Source organism: Staurois parvus, unplaced genomic scaffold (genome assembly GCF_062004578.1).
Source record: "Staurois parvus isolate SC_StPar_1 unplaced genomic scaffold, SC_StPar_1.0 ptg001725l, whole genome shotgun sequence".
Classification (NCBI taxonomy): domain Eukaryota; kingdom Metazoa; phylum Chordata; class Amphibia; order Anura; family Ranidae; genus Staurois; species Staurois parvus.
In genome coordinates this window covers 46884-60391 of record NW_028319521.1, presented here as the reverse complement: position 1 = coordinate 60391, position 13508 = coordinate 46884, and the positions used below count along the sequence as shown (strand labels likewise).

At 47.5% G+C, this 13508-nt stretch overlaps 1 long non-coding RNA gene across 1 annotated transcript; it reads left to right on the top strand.

Annotated features, from left to right (window-relative positions):
* The first annotated feature begins 444 nt into the window (after positions 1 to 444).
* LOC149434607 (uncharacterized) lies at positions 445 to 4940 on the top strand. Its single transcript, XR_016308648.1, has 3 exons — positions 445 to 1558; positions 3615 to 3730; positions 4863 to 4940. It is a non-coding gene; the product is annotated as an uncharacterized LOC149434607 (long non-coding RNA).
* Positions 4941 to 13508: the final 8568 nt, after the last annotated feature.

Sequence of the window (13508 nt, the reverse complement as noted above, 5' to 3'; positions counted from 1 at the left end):
CATTTTATGGCTGGTCATTGAGAGCAGCCATTGTTGGGTTATGGCACATGATATGGCAGGTCACCCAGAGCAGCCATTGTTGGGTTATGCCACATTATATGGCGGATCACCCAAAGCAGCCATTGTTGGGTTATGGCACATTATATGGTGGGTCACCCAAAGCAGCCATTGTTGGGTTATGGCACATTTCATGGCAGGTCATCCAGGGCAGCCATTGTTGGGTTATGGCACATTTCATGGCAGGTCATCCAGGGCAGCCATTGTTGGGTTTGTACAATGTATCTTCTGTTGTTCTCCTGTCTGTTGTCTTGTCCTCTGTCCCTGTCTGTCCTTGTCTGCGTGTTTTTCCCTGATCCCGATTTCTCCTCCTAATACTAACCACTTAAAATATGAGCGCCGATCATGCCAGGACCATCAAAGAAAACAATATTTAAAAATTATTTAAAATTTAAAATTATGAAACACCGACACGGTTGAGTTTGCGAACATCGAATAATTGCTCCGAAAGCTTGAAATGCTGTATAAAAGTGGACCTGTCATCCGAGAAGCCAATAATTTGATGTCTCTCAATAAACAGAAATAAAAAAATATTGTAAAACTAAAAAAAAGGCAGATACATATTATAAAAAAGCTGACTCCTAATGATCACATGACCGCCATCATGGCAGGAGTCACATGACTTCTGACTCCAAAAAGGCATTTGGGCTACAATAGCCCTGATGAAGGCCAAGGATCAGGATGGAGGTATTGTGGGGTCAGAGGTCAGTATTAAGGTACTAAGATATTAAGAAAATGTTGACACAATGTTGAAGGATGATGGTCCTCTCAGCATTAGCTTCATTGGATGGACATTAGATTGGCCCTTCCTAGCTGACCCAGTTTTTGGCTGGGTTGGTTGACAATCTGATGTCTGTGAGGCACCAGTAGACACAACTGGCCAAGACTTGGAGGTAGCGAATGATGGGGTTGTAAAACCTTATCTGATTGCCAAGCCTGCCTACGCGGTTGCAGTGACACCCCTCCCCCACCATGCTAAGCCTAAACACAAAGGGTCATATGAGGTCACAGTCCATGTTTAGGGACCTACCAGCTCACAGCGATACCGAATCACACCGAATCAAAACAGCGAAAAAATGCGATTTTACAAGCTCGAAGCATTCTTATATTTGGACGGGAAGGCTACATATTGTACCTGCATCTGATTGACATCCTCAAGAGTCTCCTTCCCCCGGCTGCAGAAAGACCAACCAACTCATCTGTAATACGCACCTCATATGAAGAAACCGTTGGATGACTTTTCGGTAAGTGTTCGATAAATTGTCCTCTCTGAGTCCTCATCTTCAGGTGTGTGACACATTACGATTTGTATTTCTAGTTTTGCACAATATGGCTGACAGCCAGTGACACCATATGCAGAATGTAAGAGTCCCAGCAGGAGACATTCGGAGAGATAGGCCTAGAGAAGCTCTTGTGCCACCCGTCCCATGTGGGAGGATTAAGGATTCCTGCCATCTCCGCTCTCTGCTTCCACCACCAGTAATGGAGGGGATATCTGAAAGTGAGTTTTGATGTCATTATTTTATCTCCTTGCTTTACCAGATTTCCATATTTTCACTGCAATACGTATTTTGTTGACTGGTTGGTAAATGCTTTCTCTGGTGTCTGCCTTTGTGTAGTTTTTGGTCAGACCTGCCTGGTGGAGGTGTGCTGATAGGGAGGATCAGGAAAGCTCAATCACACACTATGTACAGTATATCATGGCTTTCTTGTGTCCACATACAATCACATATAGAGAAGGCCTTTAGAAAGATGAACACGTTTGTTTTTTTTTCTATTTCTGTCTCTGGCAATTCCTAAGGCAACCTAGGCATGAATCTAGGGTCTGCTGGTTGTCCTCAGCCTGAGCTTTCATGAACCTGCAGTAAACCAGGAGTGGAGCATAACTGGTGAAATCTACGTACTGTCCTGTATCTTCCCAAGGGAGCATGAACTTGAAGGCAGTTGATGTCTGAGAGGAAGGGGCCATTCCCATATGGATGTTGGGTTGGCTTTGTGCCCACTGCAGTCCATAACAGTCTCAGTTGAAGACATGGGGGACCAATTCTTCTATCTTGCCTAAGACCCCATTCTGGCTTAACCTGTTTCTGATCCTTGCTCCTGCTGGGGAGATTTATTCCCACTTCCAATCCTGATGACCACACAGAATGTATGGGGTCTACAGAGGTGCCATTATGGGATCTACATGGGTGCCAGCATGGGGTTTCCAGAGATGGAGGTATGTGATCTTCAGAGGTATTGGTATAGGGTGGCCAGAGGTGCCAGTATGAGTTCTCTATGAAGCGCCAAAGAGGAGTCTCCAGAGGTGTTGGTATGGTGTCTCCAGAAATGCTGATATGGAGTTTTTCCACGTTCTAGTATAAGGACTCCATAGGTGTATGTATGGTATTTTCAGAGTTATCAATATAGGGTCGCCAGATGTTCTCACTTGGGATCTTCAGAGCTGCCAGTATGGGGGTGGCAAGAGGTGCCAGTATGGGGTCTCCAGAGGTCCCAGTGTGATGTCTCTAAAGGTGCCAGTATGGGGGGCGGAGGGGGGAGGTCTGCAGAGGTGCCAGTATGAGGTTGCCAGAGGAGCCAGTGTGGAGTCCCCAGTATGGGGTCTCCAGAGGTGCCAGTGTGGTGTCTTCAGATGGGCCAGTATTGGAGTTATCAGTGTGGTGTTGCCAGAGGTGCCAGTATGGGGTTTGTCAGTGTGGTGTCTCCAGAGGTGCCAGTATGGTGTCTCCAGAGGTGTCAGTACAGGGTCACCAGAGGTGCCAGTATGGGGTCTCCAGAGGTGTCAGTACAGGGTCACCAGAGGTGTCAGTATTGGATGCCAGTATGGGGTGCCTAGAGGTGCCAGTATATGGTTGCCAGAGATGCCAGTGTAGGGTCTCCAGCGGTGCCAGTGTGGGGTCTCCAGCAGTGCCAGTGAGAGGGGTTTCCAGAGGTGTAAGTATGGGGTTGCCAGTATGTTGTCTCCAGAGGTGTAAGTATGGGGTTGCCAGTATGTTGTCTCCAGAGGTACCAGTATGGGGTTGCCAGTGTGGTGTCTCCAGAGGTGCCAGTATGGGGTCACTAGTATGTTGTCTCCAGGGGTGCCAATATGGGGTCACCAGTATGTTATCTTCAGAGGTGCCAGTGTGGGGTCTCCAGTATGGGTTCTCCAGAGGTACCAGTATGGGGTCCCCAGTATGCTGTCTCCAGAGGTGCCAGTGTGGTGTCTCCAGAGGTGCCAGTATGGGGTCCCCAGTATGCTGTCTCCAGAGGTGCCAGTGTGGTGTCTCCAGAGGTGCCAGAATAGGGTCTCCAGTGGTGCCAATATGGGGTATCCAGCAGTTCCAATATGGAGTCTCCAGAGGTGCCATTACATTTGGATAAAATAGAATGATTGGCTTATTGGCTCAGGATACACCAGGAAAGCTCACAAAGTAAAAGGACCCCCTGCCCCACCCCCCCCCCCGCCCCCCAACACCTGGTTCAGAGACAAGTCTATAATGTATTTCCCATTATTTCCTGTCTTGAGGACAACAGGAAAAAGTCCGCTCAATCTATAAAAAGGGTTTTTATTTCAGATCGACTTGAAGCTGCTGATTTCTGTCAAGGCAGAGGAACAAATAAAATCGTTGGACAGGACTGTACATACCACTGGGGATCGGCTCTGCTGTACCATCACAGACAATGCTGGCAGGTCAGTACTACAGACAATAGCCCCCCAGGCCACTGATTGGCTAGGTTCTTGTTTGTGGGAGGAGCCTCATCATCAGTATCTACAATGTAGATACCTGTGAGATCAGGGACCCATACTACATACAAGAGGACCTGTCTACTTCCAGAGATTAGACTATCCAAGAGGATTACTCACTTCCTAAATACCATCATAGAGCGTACACTCCCCTTCACCATAATATAGATCTCATTCCTTCCAAATAATCCCGGATCACCATGGCCATGGATTTCGAGGAAAGCCTCCAACCCCTTTATCGATCAGTCTTCTGTATTTTCACATTTCAAGCTCACCTCTAGCTCTTGTCCAGGTTTTGGATGGAGCTGGATCTTCTGGAAGGTTCTTATTGCTTTTGGTGTCCCCACTGGGGAGATTCCCATTTTGTCACCAGGACAGGAAATGAGAGGGGATCCCCCCCAGCATGACGTGACTGATCCCCCCTCCATTTAAAGGACCTCCATACCTAGACCATTTTGCCAGGAGGACACACAGGAACCATCTGAACAGCTGACATGTATTTCTGAGGGTGGCTGTGGATAGCTAGGCAGCTTCCAGCAGTGGTGGCCTTCAGTCAATGGAAAGGATGGAATGAGACACCCCTGCTGATCATTGATAGCACAGGGCCAGTGCAAAACCTTCCCGCTTTTTCTGAGAAGAAGAACCCACCTCTTCCCCGATGCGATCAGGCAGGAGCTTCAGAAGCTCAGATATCTAGTGATTAATCCATAGTAGCTCCAATCACTCAATAAACAGAAGGAACTCTATGACCATGGCCTCCCATGGGGCTACATTAGGATATTGAACATATAGAGGTGAACAGGAAGTGGTGTTGGTCTTGGGGACACCATTGGAGGTGAGAAGACAATATGACTGATGTAGGTAACCTTGACAATGTGACATTTATCGAAACTCCAGAAGACATATTTCTTGACTATACGTCACACAAGTCACATGTCATAGTAATGAGTCTGATCGATTATTCTGTACGGATCCGAGTAGTGTGATCGGTCTTCTATATACCCCCTAGTAGCTCTGACATAGCAGTAGCGCAGTGTTTGACTTCTGATATTTCATATATTTTCTTCTCCTCCCGCAGGTTCTTCATCGTTGCGGACATTTCCGGAAAGAAAAGGCGACTTTTTTTTTTTAACAACCAATAAAATATCCAATAAGATATTCTGATTCCCTCCTTCTTCTATGTTGTTGTATATGATGAGTTCTGGTCATGAAGACGCCGTCACAGCCGGAGCGTTCTTTATATTGTATTATAGGGATCACCTCCCATCCAGCTCAGGCTGGAATCCAAACTGGGGCCCCTGTGCTGTGATTCTAGAGCCTCTGACACACTGTGGTCCCTGTTTTCATGGGTTGTCCCATGGTGGGCGGGCTTATGTCTATATATGGTCAAGTAAAAGTCACATATAAATGTTCATCTCTCCTCGGTGTAATATGTTATAATGTGTCTCCGATGAGTGAAGTGATTGTCCAATCAGAGTGCAAGAAAGACCCCCATCCCAATGTAGTATGCAGCAGGTGCTCAGTTGGATTCCCTCATTCCGGACCCCTTTACCTGTAACCTATCCACCATTACCACAAATCCTCCTGGGTATTGGGGCGCTGGAGAGCCCTTGGCTCTGGAATGGTGTATGGAGGTTCCTTCAAACCTTAATCCAATACTGGAGGTGAAAAAGACTGGTGTCAGTATATTACGGGGCCCGGCTCCCAACCCTCCCAATATACAGGTATCAGTTTATATCCAACTAATCACACTGAACCTTGGGGTACCCCACTAATAACACTGAACCTTGGGGTACCCCACTGACCCCCCAGACCATTCAGAGTATGAATCATTAACCACTACTCTCTGAATACAATCTTTTATCCAGTTTTCTATCCATTTACATTCAGATTTTTCGAGCCCATAGACTTTACCTTACAGATTAGCCGTGTGTGGGGAACTGTGTCAAACACTTTTGCAAAATCCACGTATACCACGTCCACCGCCACCCCTCTGTCCAAGTATACCACGTCCACCGCCACCCCTCTGTCCAAGTATACCACGTCCACCGCCACCCCTCTGTCCAAGTATACCACGTCCACCGCCACCCCTCTGTCCGAGTATACCACGTCCACCGCCACCCCTCTGTCCAAGTATACCACATCCACCGCCACCCCTCTGTCCGAGTATACCACGTCCACCGCCACCCCTCTGTCCAAGTATACCACGTCCACCGCCACCCCTCTGTCCAAGTATACCACGTCCACCGCCACCCCTCTGTCCAAGTATACCACGTGCACCGCCCCCCCTTCTGTCCAAGTATACCACGTCCACAGCCTCCCCTCTGTCCAAGTATACCACGTCCACCGCCACCCCTCTGTCCAAGTATACCACGTCCACCGCCACCCCTCTGTCCAAATATACTACGTCCACCGCCACCCCTCTGTCCAAGTATATCACGTCCACCGCCACCCCTCTGTCCAAGTATACCACATCCACCACCATCCCTCTATCCAAGTATACCACGTCCACAGTCACCCCTCTGTCCAAGTATATCACGTCCACCACCACCCCTCTGTCCAAGTATACCACGTCCACCGCCATCCCTCTGTCCAAGTATACCACATCCACCGCCACCCCTCTGTCCAAGTATACCACATCCACCGCCACCCCTCTGTCCAAGTATACCACATCCACCCCCACCCCTCTGTCCAAGTATACCACGTCCACCGCCACCCCTCTGTCCAAGTATACCACATCCACCGCCACCCCTCTGTCCAAGGTTTTGCTCACCTCCTCATAAAAAGAAATCAGATTTGTGTGATAACTTCTGTCTTTCATGACTCCATGCTGTCTGTTACAATATTTTTTTCCAGCAGGAACTCCTCTCTGTGGTCTTTTATTAAACTCTCCAGTATCTTCCCAACTATAGAAGTGACACTAACAGCTCTATAATTACTTGGGAAAGATTTTGTCCCCTTTTGTAAATATTGGCCCCACATTGGCCTTACACCAATCCCGTGGTACTATGCCAGTCATTAACCATTTCAATACCGGGCAATTTTACCCCCTTCCTGCCCCCAGGCCATTTTTCAGGTTTCAGCGCTCTCACACTTTGAATGACAATTGCGCGGTCATACAACATTGTACCCAAACTAAAATTTTATCATTTTCTTTACACAACTAGAGCTTTCTTTTGGTGGTATTTAATCACTGCTGGGGTTTTTTATTTTTTGCTAAATTAACAAAAAAAGACCAAAAATGTTGAAAAAAAAACACATTTTTCTTTGTTTCTGTTATAAAAGTTTACAAATAAATAATTGTTCTTCATAAATTTAGGCCGAGATGTATTCTGCTCCATGTCTTTGGGGAAAATAACCCAAATTAGGATGTATTATTTATCTGTAGGAAAGTTATAGAGTTCACAAACTATGGGATAGATCTGAATATTGATCAATCCTGAAGTACTGACAGCCAATCTAATTTCTTGAGGTCCAAGAATGTCAGAATAGTACAGATATCCCCCAAATGTCAGGACAGTACAGATATCCCCAAATGTCAGGACGGTACAGATATCCCCCAAATGTCAGGACGGTACAGATATCCCCCAAATGTCAGGACGGTACAGATATCCCCCAAATGTCAGAACGGTACAGATATCCCCCAAATGTTAGGACGGGACAGATATCCCCCAAATGTCAGGACGGTACAGATATCCCCCAAATGTCAGGACAGTACAGATATCCCCCAAATGTCAGGACAGTACAGATATCCCCCAAATGTCAGGACAGTACAGATATCCCCCAAATGTCAGGACGGTACAGATATCCCCCAAATGTCAGGACGGGACAGATATCCCCCAAATGTCAGGACGGGACAGATATCCCCCAAATGTCAGGACAGTACGGATATCCCCCAAATGTCAGGACAGTACGGATATCCCCCAAATGTCAGGACAGTACGGATATCCCCCAAATGTCAGGACAGGACAGATATCCCCCCAAATGTCAGGACGGTACAGATATCCCCCCAAATGTCAGGACAGTACAGATATCCCCCAAATGTCAGGACAGTACAGATATCCCCCAAATGTCAGAACAGTACAGATATCCCCCCAATGTCAGAACAGTACAGATATCCCCCAAATGTCAGGACGGGACAGATATCCCCCAAATGTCAGGACGGTACAGATATCCCCCAAATGTCAGGACAGTACGGATATCCCCCAAATGTCAGGACAGTACGGATATCCCCCAAATGTCAGGACAGTACGGATATCCCCCAAATGTCAGGACAGGACAGATATCCCCCCAAATGTCAGGACGGTACAGATATCCCCCCAAATGTCAGGAGAGTACAGATATCTCCCAAATGTCAGAATAGTACAGATATCCCCCAAATATCAGAACGGTACAGATATCCCCCAAATGACCCCTTTTTGCAGAGTAGACAGTCCGACGTACTTCATAAGAGGCAGGGCGAGTTTTTTGAAGTTGTATTTTTTTTGTCATAATTTTTCGGAAAATGAAAAAATTTAAAAAATTATTTTCACTATTTTTTTTTTTTACATACTGTCACCAGTGCAGTACAGCGTCATCATATAACTGGCATGGCGGTGAACAGGGACACTGACTGGTGACAGTATGAAAAAAATATAAATATATATATTTTTTTTATTTTTTTATTTTTTTTTTATTATTTTTAATTTTGTATTACTTTTTTTAATTTTTTTTTAAGATTTTTTTTTCATATTTTACTATGACCAAAGTAGTACAATGTTACCATAGTAACATTGTACTACTTTGGGGAAGTGATCAGTATTTTTTTTTTTTTACACAATTTGCTTATAGCAAAGAATTACTTTCCTCTCAGCAAGCATTTCCCTGAATGACATCGATTCATTCAGCTTTTTTTTTTTTTGTGCTTAGCTGTGATTTGGTCACAGCAAATCACATGACATGTGCATGTGACCTGCTGTGACCATTCACAGCTAGACACTAGTATACAATGGATGGCATGAATGAAGCCATCCATTGTATACAACTGTCATGTGACCTGCTGTGATTGGTCACAGCAGGTCACATGGTACCGGCAACGGGGCCGGTACTCAGATCTGTCATCGGCCGTGTCCGAGGTACACGGCCGGTGACAGATTGCGCCGCTGCGCCGCTCTGCATTAGCGCAAACTGCGCATGTGCGGGAGCACGCCAAATGGCGTCCACCCCGGAATGCAGAAGCACTTTTGAAGCCACCAAACGGCCATTGGCCGGGCGGCTAATGGTTAAAGAGCCCTAAAAATGAGAAACAATGGCTGTGAGATGACAGAGCTGAATTCTGTAAGGCCCCGTGGGTGTATGCCATCCAGTCCAGGGGCTTTATTCACCTCTATTCTATTCTATAATATTTCTGGATCATATCAATTGTGAGCCAATGTGGATCATCTGGGGGTGTCAATACCATCCCCCATTATGGACAAGAGCCCCCCCATGCTCCTTTGTATACACAGAGCTGAAGAAGGGATTTCATACATTGTCCTTCTCTTTCTCCCCCCCCTCTAGATGGTTCTGTAAAGGGCCTACATGCTGAGACCGGACCTTTCTACTATTCATAGATTGGAGGAATGTTTTGGGGGGGGTCCTGATATCTTTCTGTGGTTTGTTTTCAGTTTTTGTGCCTTTATTTCCTTTCTGCATCTTCTGTTCTATTCTCTGTAATGTGTAAACGATGATGGCGTTCCTTCATTGTTATCTGTAATAAAAGCTCTTTTCTTCTTATCTATGGCTTTTGTCACTTTGGCCGGAAGACACAGAGGTTGGATTTGTAGCCTTTTATACTTGGTGCCCACGGGGATATATTCTGCAGTGTGGTCACATACAGTCTTTGTGAAGAACTCCCATTTCTGTGTTGTGTTCATCGATGCCAATATTCCTCCCAGTCTAAGTCTTGGAGAGCAGATCTCAGCCTTGGAGAATTAGCTCTCTTAAAGTTGAGTGTTTTTATTTTTCCCGTATGTGCTCGCTGTTTACAGCTAACAAATGAAATCATGTTATGGTCACTGCTACCCAGATGTTCTTTTATATGGACATTAGTAATAAGCTCTGCATGGTTGGAGATGACCAGGTCCAGCAGAGCATCATTCCTAGTTGGGGCCACTATGACCAGGTCCAGCAGAGCATCATTCCTAGTTGGGGCCACTATGAACTGTACCATAAAATTGTCCTGTAGTAGGTTTATACATTTTTGCCCTTTAACTGTTCCTGCAGTACCATTACTGCAGTCATTTTCCGGCTAGTTACCATCCCCCATTATTATCACTGTCCCAGCCCTTGCAGCACTTTCCATCTGTGGGAGGAGCTGAGTCTCCACCTCCTCAATAACACTGGGAGGCCTATAACAAACTCCAATGATGACCTTTGTAGTACCGCCCCCCATGTGCAGTTCCACCCATATTACTTCAGCCTCATCACACTCTCCATCAACTAGGCCCTCTCACACTCGCTCTGAGGAATCGGGACCTCTTTCCTCCTGCCAGTGACCGCTCTAGTGAAATAAAGATCTATATAGAGGAATCAGGACCTCCTTCCTCCTGCCGGTGACCCCTCTAGTGATATAAAGATCTATATAGAGGAATCAGGACCTCCTTCCTCCTGCCGGTGACCCCTGTAGTGATATAAAGATCTATATAGAGGAATCGGGACCTCCTTCCTCCTGCCGGTGACCCCTCTAGTGATAGATCTATATAGAGGAATCAGGACCTCCTTCCTCCTGCCGGTGACCCCTGTAGTGATATAAAGATCTATATAGAGGAATCGGGACCTCCTTCCTCCTGCCGGTGACCCCTCTAGTGATAGGATCTATATAGAGGAATCAGGACCTCCTTCCTCCTGCCGGTGACCCCTCTAGTGATAGGATCTATATAGAGGAATCGGGACCTCCTCCCTCCTGCCGGTGACCCCTCTAGTGATAGAATCTATATAGAGGAATCAGGACCTCCTGCCGGTGACCCCTCTAGTGATAGATCTATATAGAGGAATCGGGACCTCCTTCCTCCTGCCGGTGACCCCTCTAGTGATAGGATCTATATAGAGGAATCAGGACCTCCTTCCTCCTGCCGGTGACCCCTCTAGTGATAGGATCTGTATAGAGGAATCTGGACCTCCTTCCTCCTGCCGGTGACCCCTCTAGTGATAGGATCTACATAGAGGAATCGGGACCTCCTTCCTCCGGCCGGTGACCCCTCTAGTGATAGGATCTATACAGAGGAATCGGGACCTCCTTCCTCCTGCCGGTGACCCCTCTAGTGATAGGATCTATATAGAGGAATCGGGACCTCCTGCCGGTGACCCCTCTAGTGATAGGATCTATATAGAGGAATCGGGACCTCCTTCCTCCTGCCGGTGACCCCTCTAGTGATAGGATCTATATAGAGGAATCAGGACCTCCTTCCTCCTGCCGGTGACCCCTCTAGTGATAGGATCTATATAGAGGAATCAGGACCTCCTTCCTCCTGCCGGTGACCCCTCTAGTGATAGGATCTATATAGAGGAATCAGGACCTCCTTCCTCCTGCCGGTGACCCCTCTAGTGATAGGATCTATATAGAGGAATCAGGACCTCCTGCCGGTGACCCCTCTAGTGATAGATCTATATAGAGGAATCAGGACTCCAACCTCCTGCCGGTGACCCCTCTAGTGATAGGATCTATATAGAGGAATCAGGACTCCAACCTCCTGCTGGTGACCCCTCTAGCAATATAAAGATCTATATAGAGGAATCAGGACCTCCTTCCTCCTGCCGGTGACCCCTCTAGTGATAGGATCTATATAGAGGAATCGGGACCTCCTTCCTCCTGCTGGTGACCCCTCTAGTGATATATACTGTATGTCAGTCACAACTATTCTTTTCTTCAGCAGAGCCTATTGAGCAGTTCTATATTATTATTATTATTATACAGTATTTATAAAGCTCCAATAGTTGGCTCAGCGCTGTACATTACAAAGGGAGACAGAACATGTGACAGAACAATACCAATACAATGTGATACATGAGGGGATCGAGGGCCCTGCTCTTTCGAGCTTACAATCTAGGAGGGAGGGGATGGTGGCACAGGAGGAGATAGCTGTGGGGGATGGAGTGGTAGGAAGAGTGGAGGAGGTCGGCAAGTTAGCAGGGGGTGGGGTAGGCTTCCCTGAAGAGATGGGTTTTCAGGGTGCGCCTAAAGGAGAGGAGAGTAGGTGATAATCTGATGGGTTGGGGCAGGGAGTTCCAGAGGATGGGTGACACCCTGGAGAAGTCCTGGAGGCGGGCATGGGAGGAGGAGACCAGGGAACTAGAGAGAAGGAGGTCTTGTGAGGAGCGGAGTGTGCGTGTTGGGTGGTACTTGGATATTAGGTCGGTGATGTAGTTCGGGGCAGTATGGTGGATGGCTTTGTACGTCAGTGTTAGGATTTTGAATTTGATCCGTTGCGCAATCGGAAGCCAGTGGAGGGATTGGCAGAGCGGGGTGGCGGAGACAGAGCGGTTGGAAAGGTGAATGAGTCTGGCAGCCGTGTTCAGGATGGACTGAAGAGGGGATAGCCAGCGGCGAGGCAGGCCAGTGAGGAGGGAGTTGCAGTAGTCGAGTCGTGATATGATGAGGGAGTGGATGAGCTGTTTAGTGGTTTCTGGGGTTAGGAACGTGCGGATTTTGGCGATGTTGCGGAGGTGGAGTCTGCATGTTGCGGAGGTGGAGTCTGCATGTTGCGGAGGTGGAGTCTACATGTTGCGGAGGTGGAGTCTGCACGAGTTTGTTAAAGATTGGACTTGGGGCTGGAAGGATAGGTTGGAGTCCAGAATGACACCAAGTACTCTGGCCTGCAGGGCGGGTTTGATGGTGGCGTTGTTGGATGTGACGGAGAAATCAATGGGGGGTGGTGTCCGGGCTGGGGGGAAGACAAGAAACTCGGTTTTGGAGAGGTTCAATTTAAGGAAGTGGAGCGACATCCAGTCTGATATGTCGCTCAGTAGGTGTGTGATTCGGGCTGAGACCGAGGGGGTGAGGTGGGGGGTTGAGAGATAGATTTGTGTGTCGTCGGCATAGAGGTGGTAGTTGAAGCCGTGAGAGTGTATGAGTTGGCCAAGGGAGGAGGTGTAGATGGAGAAGAGAAGGGGCCCGAGGACAGAGCCTTGAGGGACCCCAACAGAGAGGGGGAGTGAGGGGGAGGTGGTAGCATTATAGGTAACGCTGAAGGAGCGTTGTGACAGGTAGGATGAGAGCCAGGAGAGAGCAGAATCTCTGAGGCCGAGGGAGTGTAGTTTTTTAAGGAGGAGGGGGTGGTCGACTGTGTCGAAGGCCGCAGAGAGGTCAAGGAGTAGGAGCACTGAATAGTGGCCATTAGCTTTGGCGGTTAGCAGGTCGTTGGAGAGTTTGAGTAAGGCGGTTTCGGTGGAGTGTAGGGGACGGAAGCCGGACTGTATGTTCATGGTCACTGCTTATAGCAAGGGGGAATGCAGCTGACGTATGGTATATGTCCCGGGCAGCTGGAAGTGGTTCTTTACCACCGTATGCCATTTACCGTTGGCAGCAAAAGGCTTAAACAGCTGATGCCAAGCAGAGAAAGGAGACATTGTGATGGAGAAGGACCATATGATCATAAATGTCCATTCATAATGAGCCTTCGCATTTTTCACAGTCACAAGCTCACCCTTTAGAACAAAGTTCTTCTGAGCAATATTTCTTACATAGACTCATTGGTAAATGTTCGGA